Source organism: Polyodon spathula, chromosome 15, assembly GCF_017654505.1.
Source record: "Polyodon spathula isolate WHYD16114869_AA chromosome 15, ASM1765450v1, whole genome shotgun sequence".
NCBI lineage: Eukaryota > Metazoa > Chordata > Actinopteri > Acipenseriformes > Polyodontidae > Polyodon > Polyodon spathula.
Window position 1 is genome coordinate 15,351,720 of NC_054548.1, and position 18,688 is coordinate 15,370,407.

Consider the following 18,688-nt stretch of genomic DNA (forward strand, 5'->3'; position numbering starts at 1 on the left):
TACTTTTAAGTTGTTTTTATAACAACTGCACATTGTAACATGCCACTGTTGACATTAAATTAATAGATTATAATGCAGCTTGCCAAAGCTGTGCAAAAAAGGACTTCTTGGATTCAAAAGAACCCATTAAAGCAATAAAACAAGCCTGCACCACTCTTGTTCTTTTAAACCTTCATTTGCTTTTCTTTGATTATAAAGATCCCATTGTGTAATCAATATGGTCTCTATATAGGAAAGTATTTATTATAATAATGTATTCTAGGCCAGCAGGTTTGTATCTCGGTTAACATAAAACCTAAAAAATATTACATATGTTTTTTTTTTTTTTTTTTTTTTGGAAAACATACCGTGAAAGAGCTGTTTTACTTCCTAAACAATACTTTCTGGACTTATGTGGCAACAAGCTTGAGTGCATCACACAAGCTGAGGATTCAAGAAAAAATGTGAAATTTTATGTAGAAAAGATACAGTACAATGAAATTATGATTCCTATCCATAGATTTACCAGTGATAAAGAATATTTATTGTAATTTTTGTATTGTGTTTTAGACTGTGGCTGCTTAAGAATTTTAGTGCTTGTACCTGTCCATCCACATGAAACTGAGAGGAGAAAAAAAACAGTTAAATTACAGTCCACACCATATTCAATATTGCTTGGGTTCCTGGATCTTGCATACCATTTGCAGAGCCAGTGAAGAGGGTAGAACTATAACAGAACTGGTTAAACAAAAGCAAGGTGAATAAAGAAGGTTTTTGATCCCAAACTATTTGGATTTTTGTTAAATTACAACAGGCATCTGCGACTTATGACCGAAATTTAAATATACAGTGGCAGTACTGGGACATTGAATATTTTACCATTTCAGGCAGTCACCATTTCAATTCGTCATAAGTATACAATATATAATATTTAGGCTACCACTGCACTGACGGGATAGATTTCTCATTCAAATATGTTGCATTCCTTTGAAAATGGCATAGTTATTTATTCAGGGATGCCAAGTCTGAGTGGGGAAAAAAACTGGCAACATACAGTACAGTTATAGCTAAAGGTTTGCATCACCTATGATTTTACAATTAAGACATAATTATATATATTAACATAATTTAGATATTTTATTTAACATCATGTAATCAAAGAAACTACAAAATGACACTGCAGAAGTCTACCTGAAGCCATAGTAGTACTGTATTTCAGGTTAGATTTCAAAATGTCAGATCTTTCCATTTTTGTCAGTTTTTCATTAAGTATATGTTAATTTTAATGTGACATTATTCAACAGGTGTCATTTGACTTTATGAAGCAGAGTAAGTTCATTCTATAGGGTGATGCAAAACTTTTGGCCATAGCTGTACATCTACCCTACGTTCCATATTTGTTCAGTGCTTGCTGGGGAAAATATGAAAGTGCCAGAATTGTTGGTAAGGATCATTGTGATAAAGTAAAATATAATGTACGTGTACAATAATTTTTCACAAAATGACCCAATTATCCAGAAATGATGGAGCTCCTTGTACATTAAAAAAAAAAAACTAAAAGGAAGCAGGTGCTGAATAGCTAGTGACTATGATGGATTACCAGTGCACTTTCTACATTTCTCACTGACAACATTAGCTAGTAACAAAATTATGTGCATATGCACCATGTCTTGGCAACGAATACATATCAGCGTTTAACAAATCACCAAAGTGTATTGACTTAACTTTATCAGATTTCATGGAAATGGCTAAATTAAATCGTTCCATTTCTCCCAAAAGAAAGACTGTATGAAGCACAATGGTCACTCCCCTGGGTATTTTATACCGGGTGCAGAATAACACATGTGTAGTGGTTATTCTCTTTCCCTGGTGTATTGGCCTATCACCTTTCCTGTTTCTTGATACATTCTCAAGCATGTATAGTCATAAGGAAAGGGAAAAAAATGTTTTTTTTAAATTGGTTCTTCATTTTAAATGGTTACTTTCTAGTCATAACGTGTCATGAGACCTCTTTTAACATGTTGCTATAACTCACAATTAACCTAGCATGTTCAACAATTTAGAACAGGTTTTTTTAGTTAGCCTGTAAACTAAAAAGCACATTTGCTTTAATGTTACTGAGAGGGCAGAGGTTGAGGTTAAGAGGTTGTATTACGTTAAATTCCTGACCACATGATACCCTTTCCTGCGTATTTATTTTTTTTGTGACCCTGCCCTTTACTTGATCTTAAAGGATGATCTCTGAGTGGTGAAATGAAGCACTCTGAGAGAAGAGTTTTGAGCATTCCACCATTCTAAGTGATGTGTGGGTATTTCAAATGAACAGGAGAACATTTAAGTGATGGAGCCTGTCGATGCAGGCTCTACCGTATGGTAGATGACTGCGACTCGAGTTATACGTCCCGAGTCGTAGTTAACACTTCAACGTTCCAGCGGGCATCTATGCAAAGTAGAGGCGCCCTAGATCTGGAAGGTGATTGGCTGTTTGCAATCAATAGTTTTCTAATTAATGGGATAACATGGGATTTGTGTTGCATTGTGGGAGTTTTAGAGGTAAGTATAGACACTCAACACCACCGCAACTATTCACAACTGGAAATTTTGGCTGGTATTACATTTGCAGATTTGCTTCGTTGGTAGATTTTGATGGTTTTTGAATTGGTATTTATCACTTAGCAGATTCACAAAGAAAAGTCTGTGTTGTATTCCTCCTTTTAATTTCAAAAACATTAAAATACATGTTTACTTAATGAAATGTGTCGCTAAAACAGTATCTAATTTACAGTAACTAGTTATAGCATCTACAATGTCACTACAGCAACTTGGAGAACAACAAAGAAGGCCTTCTAAAAATGAGTTACAATATTTATCGTTCTTATATGGCTCTTCAACTTTAAGATATTAGTAATTGGAAAGGATTACTAACTGCAGTACACTTTAACGATAGGCATTTGCCATTCTCATATTCACTTTGACAGCTGACACATTCTTTCCCTAGTCCAGCTCGCTTCTTTAACCTGCACTGCATTTCACCAGTCTGTCAGAGGGCAGGCTCGCAAATTGAATGCCACACTCCCCTTGCTGGAAGTGCTATTGATGATCGAATCCAAACCGACAATAAAGCCAAAATAAATTTCATTCCACAATGTCCCGTTATACGGTATGTCAAAACAAATATTAAAGGAAGGTATGTGTTTCTGATGCGTTTCACTTAAAACCGGACATTAGGGCGTCCGGGTTTGTTAATTCCTGTCACCTGATCACAGATGCCAAGTCCGGGTTTGACCCGGACAGGTGGTAACCCTGCACTAAACTCTGTCAGGTTATGAAAAAATTTATTTACATGAACACAAGGGGTACCATTTAAACCAGTTTTCAGGTTGGGTCACAAGGGGTCCATGAAATGAATGGAAAGAGTTAGTATTCACAAACCCTGTTCCTTCTATGATCTCTGTTTGTTTTTCCAGTCAAAATGAAAGCCATGGGTTTCCTTCAGCTGCAGCTCATAAAGTTTGATATACTGAACACTCCAGATCCAGCAATCTCCTTAGCATATAACTTCCTGGAAGGAAGTACTTCAAGCAGAGGAACATAAAGTAGACCCACATTCGAAGACACATAAACACACACTTTTCTTACCTCAAAATATATACATGGTTGGTATTGTAAACATTTGTTGAACACTGAAAAAACTATTTAGCTGGAATGTAAACACATGTACCCATTAGCTCTTCATAAAGATTATTAAATGTAAATTCCATCATTTATTATTAAAAGTAAGAATACAAAAAATTTAACAGGGTTAAAAATTAATAAGTAAAATATTTTGGTTATTTATCTGCTGAACAGAGCAAAGTTTATTTTAGCTTGGCTTTGTGCTTTTTTCTTTAGGGGTACCAATTGTGGTTTGATGGCCAAAATTCTTAGATAAGCAATAATACAATGTAAAAGCATAACTGAAGACTCACAGTGTTAAAATGTATTTAAAACACCCATTCATCCCTGTTATCTACATCTGATATACCCCCCCGAACCACCCCCCACCACCGGACACACAAGGATAAACCTGTGATTCCTTTAACAATCTTGTTTATTCTCAGTAAATACCACCAGAATCCACCTATCTGATATAAAATGCAGGGTGAAGTGTCTTTACAGTTTGATTATTTTAAACAAATCTAGGGAGACTCTTTTGTACATAGTGTATATGGCACATTTGTTTTAAAAAGGGGATTTTTTTAAATTAGGTTTCCTATTTTGTGTGGGTATTAGTCCTGCCTCAATTCTAGTCCTTCATTTTGTAAATGTAATATTTATACCTTTTTGTGTAGTTATTTGTTTGTCGTTATTTAGTGAAATGTATTTATTTCAAATTGTTACATTTGTTTTCACACAGAACTACTGATAAGGAAGTTCTCCATAGAGCCAGCAGTGTAAGCCCATGAAAACACCATATTTAATACTACTGAGACCTCACACCTCCAAACTACCTGGCTCAACCAAGAGTGAAAGTCAAATCCACAGACTACTCACAATCTCGTTGAGCTTCCCACCAGCAGAAAATTAAAAATGAAGCCTCAGCAGCATTTAATGTGCCCACCTTAATCTTAAATCCCACGCACACTTTTTATTTATACCAGATGAACACCACTGTTTAAATAGGAACTGAATAAATCAATGTGTGGAGGATGCTGGAAAGAAAAAACACATCTTACATAAGCCATCATTGTCAGCTATTTTAATACCCTTGATTAATCAACTGTTAACACTTGAATTTCAGTTCTGTTTTACGTTTAAATATTGCATGAAACACAGTGAGCCAGTACAATTCGTCTTGGCATTAACAACACAAACTAAACAGTGAAATTAGAATATTTTTGTTTGGATTGAAGTTCCAAACTTAATTCAATTCACTAATCATATCCAAAGAGACTACCGGTATTCATAATCTTGTCACATTTGTGTATGTGTGCAACTAAGAATGAATTGTTGTTTAAATGCTGATTATATTAGAAATCATATTATGCTTAAACAATGCCACAGTGTTAAACATGTAGTGTAAAAAAGAAATGTATTTACATTTACAGGATCCATTGCCAACAAAATACTAAAACAAAACAAAACAAAACAAAATACAAAATGCACAGCGTCAGCAGTTCTGTAAACTGTTTCACAAGTTTGTATCAATCATGAGGAACCAAAAGCATACTATTTATGTGGTCTATTGCCCAAGCTCTGTTACCATCTGTATTTTTATTCAAAATTCAAACCAGCACCTATTTTGAAATACAAATAGAATATATGTAAATCAAGCAGAACATCAGACATTTTAACTCAGTATCTTATTTGTTTAGGTTTTGGAAAGTGCCACTGTAGGATTGGCTTGGCTTGCCCAGCTTGTTAAATGCCATCTTCAGTTACAAGTTGTCTGAGACATATTAATGCACGCAGAAGATGATGCCTTCCATCAATTGAAATACTGTCTCTGCTGAAATAAATAAAGACAAGCTAGTTTAGATTAATGGGGTATCTACTAAGGAAAATGCTCTCTTTCATTAACTTTTTGAAAAAGACAAGTTTTTAAAGTCTACTAATAGCTATATAGATATATATCTATATATATATATATATATATATATATATATATATATATATATATATATAATGTATGTGTTGTGCATTGCTAAACACATGTACCCATTAGCTCTTCATAAAGATAGATTATTAAAACAAGAAGAATATTAACATTTTACCACTATGAATGCCAATGAGCTACAGCAACGTGTTTTGAATACAGACATACATTGTATACTGCAACAATGTATTTTTAGGGAACAAAATCCTGTGTAATTGTACTGGTTTCTCCCACTACGATAGCATTAACTGAAAGAGCATTTCTTCCTTCACTGGTTTGTGGTACCGCAAAATGTTTCTGTTTGCCCAAGGAATTCTTTAATTGATCCCAGATGCAAAGACATTTAGTTTAAATCTGTCAAAGTCTACGCTACCTAATTTGTCTGATGTCAGGTTAGCATACATTCTTGAGTTCAGGTGTTGGCTCCATATACTGTGGGAGAGGAATCTATAATTTGTATTTACATTGACTGCACCTTGACTCCATTAAAAGTTTGAAATAACATGTCCTAATATACAGGAGTCATTATTCTTGGCTTTCCCTTAATCACTGTTAATTCTATTTTAAAAATTGAAAGGTTTACTTACAAAGGTCTCAGAAAAGAGTTTAAGGTAATAACAAACAGTGGGTTTCTGTTTACAGAAATTGAGTTCAAATTTGAAGTATCTTGAGACTTCAAACTTCACAGATATCAACTGTTACTGACCAGCAATAGTCAATAACAGCTGATAGCTAAAACAACTTTTAAAATATGTTGTTAAACAGATGTAGTAACTAAAAAAACATAAGGGCTGGACTCCTTGAAGTCAATTATTGCTATGAAATTTGATTATGATGCTGCCACAACACATACTGTAGACTGGTAGACTAATTGAGTTCCAGGCTGTTCTGGAAATACTGAAAACGACATCCTGCTAAATCCAGGATACTAACCCTAATTCCCTCTTCAGTGACCATACAGATTAGACTTTCCACTGTGTCTAGGGTAGCCATGTTTTATGCAGGTCAGCAGGTGTTCACAGTATGCCACTAATAGAACTGGCACAGACGAGTATCAAAGAGAAAACACACAAGAGCAATAAATGACATTCAGACAGCTGTACCCCTGTAATGGAGGTAAGATATCAAGCAACACACTCTGGCATAATGTCTTAGTTATGTTAACAGCTTGTTCTTGTTTTTTTTTTCTCTGAGAGACCTATATAATCCCTTTATTCCGTCTGTTTTCTATGCACTTTGTATAGCACAATAGAGGAGATCATACTTGTAAGTGTGCTTAGTATTGACACATAAAGAAAGAGTATTTGTGTTGAAAGTGTTTACAGAAAATATTACATTTTAGCATCGGTTTAATGAACAATACTTTAATACAATTTTATGGTGAACTTGGGGTGCAAAAATACAATTATAATTATAATACTAGTAATATTTTTTTGTAGATTTAAAAAAGAAAAAAACATGTGATTTAAACTATATTTTATTACTTTTTCTGCAATAATTAATATTAATTTAAAAAATATTGACATGATTATACAAATTACACCTTGATACATGTTATTAATAATGTGTATACAAACATATTATTTATGATTAAAAATTTATATCATGGGATTTTTTTTTGTTTCAAATTCATTACAGATGTTTTCTTTTTTCTGTCAAGGACTACATCCAAGAGAAATATAATGTATCAATTACAATGGTCTGGAGAAAATGTTATATTCATTTCAATTCTGTGTTCCAACCTGCCAACACCCTGTTTATCAGCATATTGTGGAGTTGTATATTTCTAGAAAATTTGCCATATGTGTTTTTTGGACTTTAACACGTAAAGTGTTTCATACTGAACACCTCTAGCTTACATTTTAAATGATACAATTTAAAAAGTTCTGTTCTGTGTGTTTCAGTTGGCCACATGATAATAACAAAATACAACATCACTCCAGCCTTGATGTACGTGTTATTTCAGTGTTGAATTGTGGACAAACACCAAATGTTTTCCTCTCCATTCACCAGTTTAGAAATACTGTATAGCCTAATATTGAGTCAGCCAGAACAGAATAACATGGTTTCTCTTATTTTCATACGTGTAGATAATGCAATATCAAGAAGACATAAACACTTCAACTTAAAAGCCAATTCAAACACCATTTTGAAAAGTCTAAATCTTCCATGGTGTTGCCAATCCCTGTTACTAATATAGTGCTTTGCAAGTTTTCTTGCTCTCTGTACTAACAGGTGAGTTTATAAAAGAGATACATAAGCCAAAAAATTGATGAAGACAATGATTTTTAATACACATCACCTGAACCCTTGTAATGTTATCTAGTCAATATAGAAACTTGTTTGCTCTGTCCCTCGGGATGCCATGATGCCTATAATTAAATTGGTGGTTCCCATATTTTGTTTGTGATTACTTTTAAATGATGGCAGTTTACATGGCGGTGTGGAATAAGAGAGTGATTACGTGGTAATGATCTGTACCATGGTGTTACTATGTAATGGTACAAAGCAATTGTAATGTATTTACATAGTAGTTAAGGTAATATGTTTAGATCTGGAGTTGTTGGTAATAGGCCAGTTAATACAAGGTAATTACATGTCATATTCATACCCTAGCAGGCTACCAGAAAACAACTTGCTGGCTATCTCATAGATGCTTCTTCATCTATCACTTTCAAAGCTTATACATTAAACATTAAGGCATGACAGGGGGTTTGTTAACATGCTCTAACGACACACCTAAGGGTGTTATGAAGCAAAAGTCTAGCTGAGCTTTTTTGATCCTATAGGTGTCATTATCTCCTTTTAATGAAGACCCTGATGAACTGATGCCTGGGAAAGATCACAAAGGAGAAGCTGCCATTACCAATATAAGTATCTAATGTGAACACATACTGACACCATTCAAATCAGTCACAGATGCAACTGCATTATAGATGGCATTAGCCCTACAGTAATGCAGCAACTGGCTTTAAATGAGGTCGTCCCTCCGTCGTCCCCCCCCCCCCCCCCCCCCCCCCCCCCCCTTCCCTTAGGTCCCTGTGTGAACTCATGCCACACACAAGCAGTCAAAGTACATGGAAAAGGATGTGTCAATGTCAAAGTAAAAAATAGCTAAGGTTCAGATCTATAATAATATCTTTTTGCTTGGATCATTAGCTGTGATTCTATAACAGTGAGTGATAAGTTTAGAATGTGTTTTCCAAGGTTACAGATGTAACCAGATAATTGAGATATTTAAATTGCAGAAAGAGTAATAAGCAATAAATGAGGTTTTTCACTTGTAACCAACCACTTTTTTCTTATGATAAGTTATGCAATTGTTTGGGAATGTTTCTAAATAATTTAAATACAAAAGTTTAAAACTAGTTCCATATGTTGCATATGACCGTAAAAAGATGTGTGGTTTACAAATTCTCCAAAGATCAAATACAGAAAGTAATTTATAAAAGCAAAAAAACCTGAGATGTGGCTATAATAATAATTGTGAGTGCTGCTTTCCAGTACCGAAAGAATATGGGGTAGTTTAATGGGGTAGATGATCAATTTCTGGCCCCAGGCTCTGACTCTAATACCTAGGTATATTAAAAATGCAACGATCCCCTGACTTGCTTTGCAAGTTCAGATTTGATCAGAGCCGCAATAATGGGATACAAACTTATGATCTTGGATCAAAGCAATGTCAACTGAGAAGCAACAGAATTTAAAAGATTTCCTGTAGGAAGTACCTATAAATAATGATGTGCAGGGAGGACAAATCCAGAGTCCATATGCCTTGCTCACTACCTCTAAAACAGCAAGTCAAGTTTCTAAAAAAAAAATACTTAGAGATTCTAGTAAAAGAAAGCACACTACACGGATTCCTAAACAGTAAAGGACTATTAATTCCAGTTTCCCCTGATTCTCAAAGGAAACAAAGCAAAATAACTTATTTCGATACTGCAAAATTGTAACATCACACACTACATGTGTACCCTGTTATAATACAATGTGACCCCCCCCCCCACACCCCCCCCCCCCCCCCCCCCCCCCCCCCCCCCCCCCCCCACCCCCCCCCCACAAATCCTATGACCCCCCCCCCCCCCCCCCCCCCAAAAAAAAAAAAAAAAAAAAACACATTATTACAAAACATGTTAGAATTGAGCTCCTTCACTGGCTTGACACACAGTCCTTGATACCTGTCAGTTATAACATTCATCGAAGGCTTCAGCTGCACTCTCAGCACTTTGTCCTCAACAATACACACCTACCGCTATCCAACATGTCTGTCTATTTTAAACCTGAAATTAAATGTTCCATAATTTTCTTTTTCTGAAGGTGTATTGATTTTGAATCACACGGCATATACTTTTCACAATCAAGATACAGAAAGCCACAACTACATCCAAGGTTAAAAATTTTGGCTCTGAACGCCCTGTGATAGAGGATTGAAATCACCTTACAGCTTTGAGTCAATATGTGAGCCAAGATCTAGCATGCATTTGCACACAATAGATTTATTGTTACAGCCTCTTAAAGTATGTGTCAATGACCTTTCCAAGACTTGCTTCATCTAAACTTCACAACTCTGTCTGGACAATATCACATCTAAAGCAGACAGAGTCTTAGTCAGCCACTGCATTGCTGAAGCTGACATTCCTGGTTTAGGTTTGGCTACCCTGAGGACGATATCCAAGGATCATTACTCCCATCCAGCTATGCAGAGATTTTAAATATAAATACTGCGGCATCATTATTTCAAGCAGGATTGAACACAGCTACTTTAGCAATTTTAATCCTGCTGCATTGAACACCAAATGCTGAATCCCTCCAGCCACCTGTTCACTCTACGGGACTATTTGTGCTTTTTCTTGGCAGCAACTGGGCTTCTGCTAATAGCTCTTTTCAATTAGAAAGGGCCTTTAAAAACTGAAATGATTACCATCACTGCAATTTTTACAAAACCTGTGGAAATTGGCTCAAAGATACAGGTTCTATTAGTTACTTTCAGACAAATTATACACAGACAGCTTCACTCACAATTGCAAAAATGGGTGTTTGCCTGCCTGGGTAAATTCAACTATTGTTTTTTCAATGGTTCTGAGCACTCTGGTGTGGGCTCCATGCTTGATCATGCAGCTGTCCTAGAACTTGAATCCGATTCCAATGTTGCTCTCGTAGAAGACACCTCATGGCCAAGCTTATTTCGTTTCTCTGAACCTGTGTGCGTTTCTTTAATCTCATCAGTCCTGTTTAATTTTGGTGTTTTAATCCACCACTTATCTATTTAAATTAATTTCAATAATACGCTCTACCTTATGCTGTAATGCAATTCCAACATGACTACAAATCTTACAATCTTATAAGGTCTCATCCAAATCATAAGGGGTACAGGCTCTTTAAAAGATCTCTTGTGAAACTAATGAAAGTTTCCAGTACGAGGACAGCTGCTGCGATGATGGTGTGGCTTAGTGGGCACGAATTTGCCCATGGGCATGGCTTTGAGGACCACTGATCTAAACAAACCGTTGCATCTTTCAATATGGACTTTCAATTGCAAATAACAGTTAATCACATTTACAAGCCAATGTAGACATTAAAGCTTGCTCCATGTGGGATGCTCTGCTGGGAGAGATTGCAAACTCGAGTTGAAAAGCCATTTGTACATCTTGACCTCTCTGCTGTAATGAGTAGGTTTGTGTGTGTTTGTGAGGTGCTCTGAGATGCATGTTCATTAAGACAGTTTAATAAGTGTGAAGTTGGAGTGATTGATCAAGTGATTGGTTGTGTTGCAGTTTCATGTTCTTACCTTGCCTGGGCTATCAAAAGGGACACTGGATATCAGAAGTTTGCATAACAGGAGGGCGTACACTTAAATTCCACAAGTATGGCAAAAATAATACAGCTACAAAACATATCATTCTTTCCATGACCTAGCTGCCATCTGTTTTTTGTACTGCACATATGGATGTTGCCAGTAAAAGTATTTGAATGGATCTTTTAGACCAGGGATATTAAATAAGCATTGGATGTGACAGAATTTTTTAATGTTGAATTCAAATAAAACAGAGGTTATGCAAGTTGGATCACAGAACCAACTTAAAGGAAATGTGGGATTATATGAGCTCGACCCTTGAAGTCTCTCATCAAAATTTAAACTAGAATTTGGCGGTCATCTTTGATCCTGATCTATCATTTGAGACTCATATTAGGGAAGTTACTAAAGTATCTTTTTACCATTTGAGAAATATAACCAAACGTAGACCAATTATTTCAGTATCTGATACCGATAGACTAATGCATGTCTTTGTTTCATCTAGAATTGATTATTGTAATTAACTTTTTTCTGGTGTCCCAAAATGTGTGGTATCTCGCTTCAGCTTGTTCAGAATACTGCCGCTAGAATTCTGACTAAAACCAGGAAAAGTGAACATATTACTCTGTTTTGGCATCTTTACATTGGCTCCCTGACTTGCTAGTTGTATGCTATACAAATGTATTGTGGTTTGTGTTTTTTTCTGCTGTGTACTGTACAGTGCTTTGCAATGCTTTTGTATAAAAACACTATATAAATGCAATAAATATAAATATATAATATATAATCATAAGGCCTGTGGTCGAACTAGGCAAAAAAGACTGAGTCCAAACTGTAATAGATTTTGGTGTCTGGCCTTTTTTTTCTGCACATATTTCAAATATAGCAACTTAATTTCCTGTGTTACAGTAAGGATTAAATACAGGAATTTTAATTCTTGAGTGAGACATTTATTTTATTAATGCTGCAAATGCCAAATGGTTGTTTATATTAATAGCGGTAGTATACATATGGAAATGGTGCCATTCTTCCCAATGAAGATGTAGTTCCTGAAGACAACACGCCATGTAAAACAGTATTCACATGGAACCATCAAAACTGTATAAAACAAAGATTCCTACTCAAGCTGTATTGCATACATTTTCTAGAGGAATAATGGAAATAAGGCAGTACAGTATTCAGAAAGTTGAAAAAAAAGTTCCTTCAGCATTCTACACTTTATGTACAACATTCCATTCTCAACAAATTCCAACAGACACTTTAATTATTTTCTTCCCTCTACAGTATGCCTTAAAGATTTCCTAAAAAAAAAAAAAAAGGCAATGCTATGTGACAGGGATATGTTGCAGATTAAATTTTGGGTTCTTTTCTTCCCTTGCACACCCCTAATTGGAACGGCTCTTTTTAATTAATTTTAGCTTTGCATTTGGGTTTCATCAGAGATAAGAAAGCAACGTTCATTGAACTGTTTGCCAAACACAAATACTTACAACAAAGCCTACTGCGCCATATTAATTGATATTCCAAAAAGAGTGAAAAAAAAAAAAAAACTTTTAAAGGAGATAACTTTCTAAACCACAGTTGGCATCAACAGCAAAGCAGCTTGGTGCAGGTAGTGTCTTTCTTACCTGCTTCCCCATTGTTCCTGACATGGTTTCAGTCTCCTTTGTTGGGCCTGTGATTAAGAAGAAAGTTTCGGTCAGCAGTGTGGGCTTTTGGTAAAGCCTGTTGTGTCTCCTACTAGTAGCAGTGTGGTATCTGTTAAACTGTAACAGTGACTCAGGAAGCTATGTCCTGTCCAGCCTCCAGCTCACTCCCACTCACCAGGGTGTGTGCACATGCATGTATCTCCCAGTCGAACAGAGGAGGCTCTCTTTACAGGCTTCCTTATATAGGTAAACATGCATTAAATCCCCTGTCTTGGAGACTTGCTGAAATGAAAGCTTAACTCCTGGAGTGTGAATGGCAAAACTTTTTTCCAGAAAAGGGAAGTGTATTGTACCATAAGAATGTACTGTATAGAGCCTGGAAAAACAAAATTTTAGTTTCAGTATTAGTTATACAATAAAGCATTCCTTTAAGAACTTTTCTTGAATACTTTTTTCTCCAATGGGTAAAGAAACACAATAATTCAATCACACTTTAAAGTAAGGTTCTGGAAACACTCCGAGTGTAATGCATTATGAATCTCTGTTTACTTTATATACATTCCTGTGTGGAGTCGTGTCTTAGTTCATACCAAGTCTTGCAAAAAAATAGCATCCATTTTTTCACCCCTCAGTTTAGAAAGTACAATTATGTTTCCACTCTGCAGCAACTCCCCGCAAAATACATACTCTTACAGAATGTGGTAGAGCGGTGGTTGTTTTTGACACAATGCATTCAAATATCTTATAGTATTAAGAGTGGTGGTTTTACAATGTCGTAGTGTACTATTTTTCACTGTATAACAGGAATTTGTGTTATTTTCTGAAACTCATTCCTCCAGTGAAGATTTGAAAGAAAGCCTAATACTTATCCTAATACTGGCACTCTTTAACCCTATATTATTCCAGCTGGGATTTTGACCCCAGTGCTGATTTGCAGATCCACTAATTAACATGTATACATGCAATACAAAATACAATGAAGTGACGATCATGACAAATCAGGGTTCTACATTTTAGTTCATAAAAATAGATCAAGTGTCTAGTGTCTGCAACAGCATACAAGTTAAGAGATTGGTGACTTGTGGCACATTGCTTCTCTCATGCATAGATCCAACCTTTACAAATACTAGAATCCCTATTTTTTGCAACCCGTTGAGTAGCATCGTTGTCATACAATACAAAAAACATGGCTTAAAACAATGGCTGAATTAGAGTACAGTATGATTGGGCATACACATTGATGAGTTCTAATTAAGCAGCATATTTGCTATGTCGCTCTCCCGCCAAGCGTTTAACCGTCAATCACATTTGTATTTATTGACACATCTAACTAAAGATTTTTACTTTTTTTATTGTCAAGAAGGTAGAGAATGGCAAGCAAACCAAAATAATGTGACACCCAACCAGTAACCTTCTGCTGATGCTCTGCCAACATAAACAAGTACTACTTTGCGATCAAACCTTGAAAAACAAAAAAACAACATTTCCACTCTCACAAACAAAATCAATGTTCTTTGCAGAGTAACAAAGAGATAGGGGCTGGGTGTTGGGACTGCAAGGACAAATCTCTAAAGATTGTGGTGAGGTGAGAAACGAAACATGATTCAAGTGCAATATACTCACAGAAAGACAGTGTTTTGTGTACGTTCTTCCACAACTCAATTTGCTAAACAACAAAGGTTAAGCATAGAGGATTTCAAAAAATATCTTAATGTCCCAGTATTTCCAGTTAAGAGCCACATGTTGAACCTTTGTAAATAATGATAACAATGCTAAAAAAAACCTGTTAATAACTTCCCAAAAAATATTTTAATAAGCAGATATATGAATTTAAAATAAATAAATAACATGACTGCAATGGGCACTGAGTGGCACAATACTTAAGCTGGAGCAAGATTTTCGAGTGAATAAATTTGTGAATACAAAACCCACAAATTTGGAGCAATTGACAGCCTGAACTTATGTGATTTCAAACTCTGCTGCATTACTTTACCTATCTTCACTAATAGAAAAAAAATGGCACTAAAAAATCTTAGCATAATATCTGCATCTTCCACTTAGGAAAATGTGAGATCTAAGAAACAATAGGAATACATAGTCAAAAAATTTTAAGGGAATTTTTTCTTTACTCTGTGTACTTTAAATGTTGACAGAGCAAATCATGGAAATCCTAAAGCAGAACCCTGCTACAAAGAAAAACATCACAGGCTCCAAAGCTATCAGAGAATTAGATGTTGCCATCAAAGCTCACTGTGATAAACCACTAAGTAACAACATGAAAACTAACATAAAAAGAGCCAATTATTGAAAAAAAGCTGGGAATAGGAATGTGTTATAGTGACATGACAACAATACTAAATAATATATAAACTTTTACCTTCAGCTATTTTCTTATTACAAATTAAAAGGTGGCAATTGCTTCCTGCCGCACCTCCTAATAAAACTTGTACCAGAAAAGTCCTGAACTGACCTGCCTGCCAGCCTCAAACCTTGATTTAATTTACTGCAGCCTGTCTGTGCATGCTGTCAACACCTGGAGGAGACATTCAGGTGTTTATGTGCGCTGTGATGAGGCTGAGAAAGTACTGTACAATGCCATCTGATGACATTTTGGCACAATGTGTCTTAAAGAAGCAGTGGTCCATTTAGGAAGATTGATAACTTTAGGTTCATCTGTTGGGAAATGATCAGGGAACATACGCATACAAACTGATCATGTCCTGTCAGCACTCTCCAGGTTCTAAAATCTGTTGTATAGAGAATGATTCAGTTGTCACGTTCAGGAAGTTGCATTATCTGATAGTTATTTTCAAGTTAAGATTAAGTTGAAGGTTTGGTATAAAATTGTGATTGAAGGTTAGGATTTTTTTTTTTTATGTGTAGAAGCAATGTAACATGGATGTTTCTGCAGCATCTACCTCTGGGCTAAACTCTTTTGGGATGGTCTTAAAATATTTAACTTTTAACCAAAATAATTGGAACAAATGTAGAGGATACATACTTTAAATATGTCCTTCACCTAATCTTATTAATTGTTAATTAATTGTTGTAAAAGAAATATATATATATATATATATATATATATATATATATATATATATATATATATATATATATATATATATATATATATGTATAATTTTTTGTTAAAAAATAGAATTTTGTCAACCCAGACGAGAACCCTTTTTTACCTACCCCCTGCACCTTTCAAGGGTTTCCAGAAACAATGAAACCTCAACCTAAAGCATAAAGGTATCAGCCCATCCCCTTATTTTCATTTTATTTTCAACTTTCATAGACAGTTTTAATGTCACAGTATTTTAAGAGACAATACAGTTTCAACACTACAGATGTGGTAGAGATACAGTGAGATCATAATTGAGTGTGACAGATTAACCTACCTTTGCGGTATGCAGCTTTTGAGAAAATAAAAGATAAAAAGAAGCCGTTTCTTTTAAAATGTAGGGTACATCGAACATCAAACTGAGAAAGAGATGTAATTATAAGGCAAAAAAAGATAGAGACAATTAAATCGCTTGAACGTGAGATTTAATTTTTTTCTATTTTATTTCTTGACTTTTTTTATTCCACATTCATTTGGAATTGTTCTTGGTTTGGATTTTGTACCGAGCAGACTGGAATGTTAAAGACTTTTTTTTTTAAAGTGGAATCGACTAAAATTTGGACATCGTGTTCCAACAGATTTCTTGTCAATGGACTTTGCATTCTCCAATCTTCCTAACACCGTTCTGTGTGATTTTGGACCAAACAGACGTTTATGTTTAGTACAATTTGTGTTTGCACATTGGAACTACTGTACTAAAGTAAATAGGTAGGCCAGACATCTCTTTTTAACAATTTAATATAAAGTGTGTGTGAATTTGAATACGTTACCTTGTTTAGTACTACTTGTCCATTCACAATTAACTGTACAAGAAGGCAAACATTATATTCACTACTTAATATGTTACTTGATTGTGTGTTAGATTGGCATTTAAAACTAAGACTTGTGCCAATGTTTTGGAGTTTTATATACACTAGTCTGTAGAGGACAGTATTGTCTGGCATTGGATTCCAGTACTTGAGTGCTTGGAAATTGTAATGCTCAAGTAGTCAAGCAATATTTTTCAAAAAGATCCCACTCCTACAATGCTATGTATTTTTTAGACAATAAATTGATTGTAGCAGAATTCCAAACCATGCCATCTTCTGTAGAAGTCACCACCTTGCATAGTTACATGATCGATGAGTCATGCTCACAGATTCTCTCCTTATTGACCAGAGGCAACATGTTTTTTGATAATGTTTCTCAAAGTAGAACTCTGGTCTACTCCAAGAAACATGTTTCCTTGTTTCTGGAAACATGAAAACACACAGCAGGAAACATTTTGTCTGGAGACAGGTTTCTTTGTGTACGTTGGGCTTTATACATACAGTAGATATTTCTGATTTTCATGGATTTTGAAACTGCAGCTTTATTTCATGAATGCTTGGGCACGGCACAGCTGAAAACAAACTGTTCTCTGGCACTAAACCTCCACATAACCACCAACGGATTAAAAACAATGTGGGACTGGGATCCAGGAAATCCTGGTACTGAATCTCTTCAAAGCCAAAGACCTGCTGAGTAAACCTTCGCCATATTGTTGTCCACTTCACCCTGTTGTAAAGCACAGGCACACACTAAAGTTACTGAAAGAACACTTACATTCACTTAAAATGGCAAATGCCTCAAAACAAATTTAAGAATTGTGACTTTTGCTCCAGTGGAAAGTTTGTTCTGTGTTTGTTTTTTTTTAATTTAAGTCATAAGAAGTAAACATTTACATACGTGATTTCTTATTAAACATCAACATTTTATTTTATTCAAAATAGCCAAGGCTCTGCTATACAATTTTAGAAGATGCCATATATTAATTCATGATTGATTTGTGCTCTACGTTATTTATACAGCTAAATAAAAAGTGTATTTCCCTAAAGAGAAAAGTAAACCAGAATTAGTAACAAATACCAACAAATAAATAAATAAATAAATGCAGTTGTTCCAATTATGAACACCCCTATTCTGTTTTCTATTCTTATTTCTGGCTATTAATTTAAAGTGAATGGTGAACACAATAGTAATCATTCTAGTGTAAAACGTATTAGAAACAAAGTAGTGTTAATAAATATTCCAACAAGTGAAGGAACTACAACAAAATGTATGTCGGCTTGTCTTGGTATCTTGACATACGCTAGAGAAAAAACAAACAAAAAACATTAAAATATATATTAACATACCTGAGGTATTAGGTAGTCCAAGATTAGTGTTAGTGGTCTGTGAAACCAGCTGTAAAAAGTTTTATGAATATGACTAATGTTAGGATTGTCACGGACTATTATTTAAAACACAGCCTGGCAGTTGCAATTGCATGTCTTGAAGCATTTTACTTTGCTAAAGTATATCTAGTAGACTACCATGCTTACAGCCCTCTCTACTACCACTCCCAGCAAGGCAAACCTACTTTTAAATAGCAGTTCAATACATGCTGTTTGCTGTTTTTCCCACGTAACATTATCTATCCTCTAGAAACCCGTAATACACAACTTGGCTCATTTACAATAGATGCTTAATGGATTATCTCTTTCAAA

General features: G+C 35.1%; 1 protein-coding gene across 1 annotated transcript in view; it reads right to left on the bottom strand.

Annotated features, from left to right (window-relative positions):
• Positions 1–13,155, bottom strand: part of LOC121327922 (E3 ubiquitin-protein ligase Midline-1-like) — a 118,826-nt gene extending 105,671 nt beyond the window's left edge. Inside the window, exon 1 of the mRNA XM_041272270.1 lies at positions 13,037–13,155. The gene's annotated coding sequence lies outside the window, so the exon portion shown is untranslated. The remainder of the gene's footprint in view (positions 1–13,036) is intronic.
• Between the last annotated feature and the right edge of the window lie 5,533 nt (positions 13,156–18,688).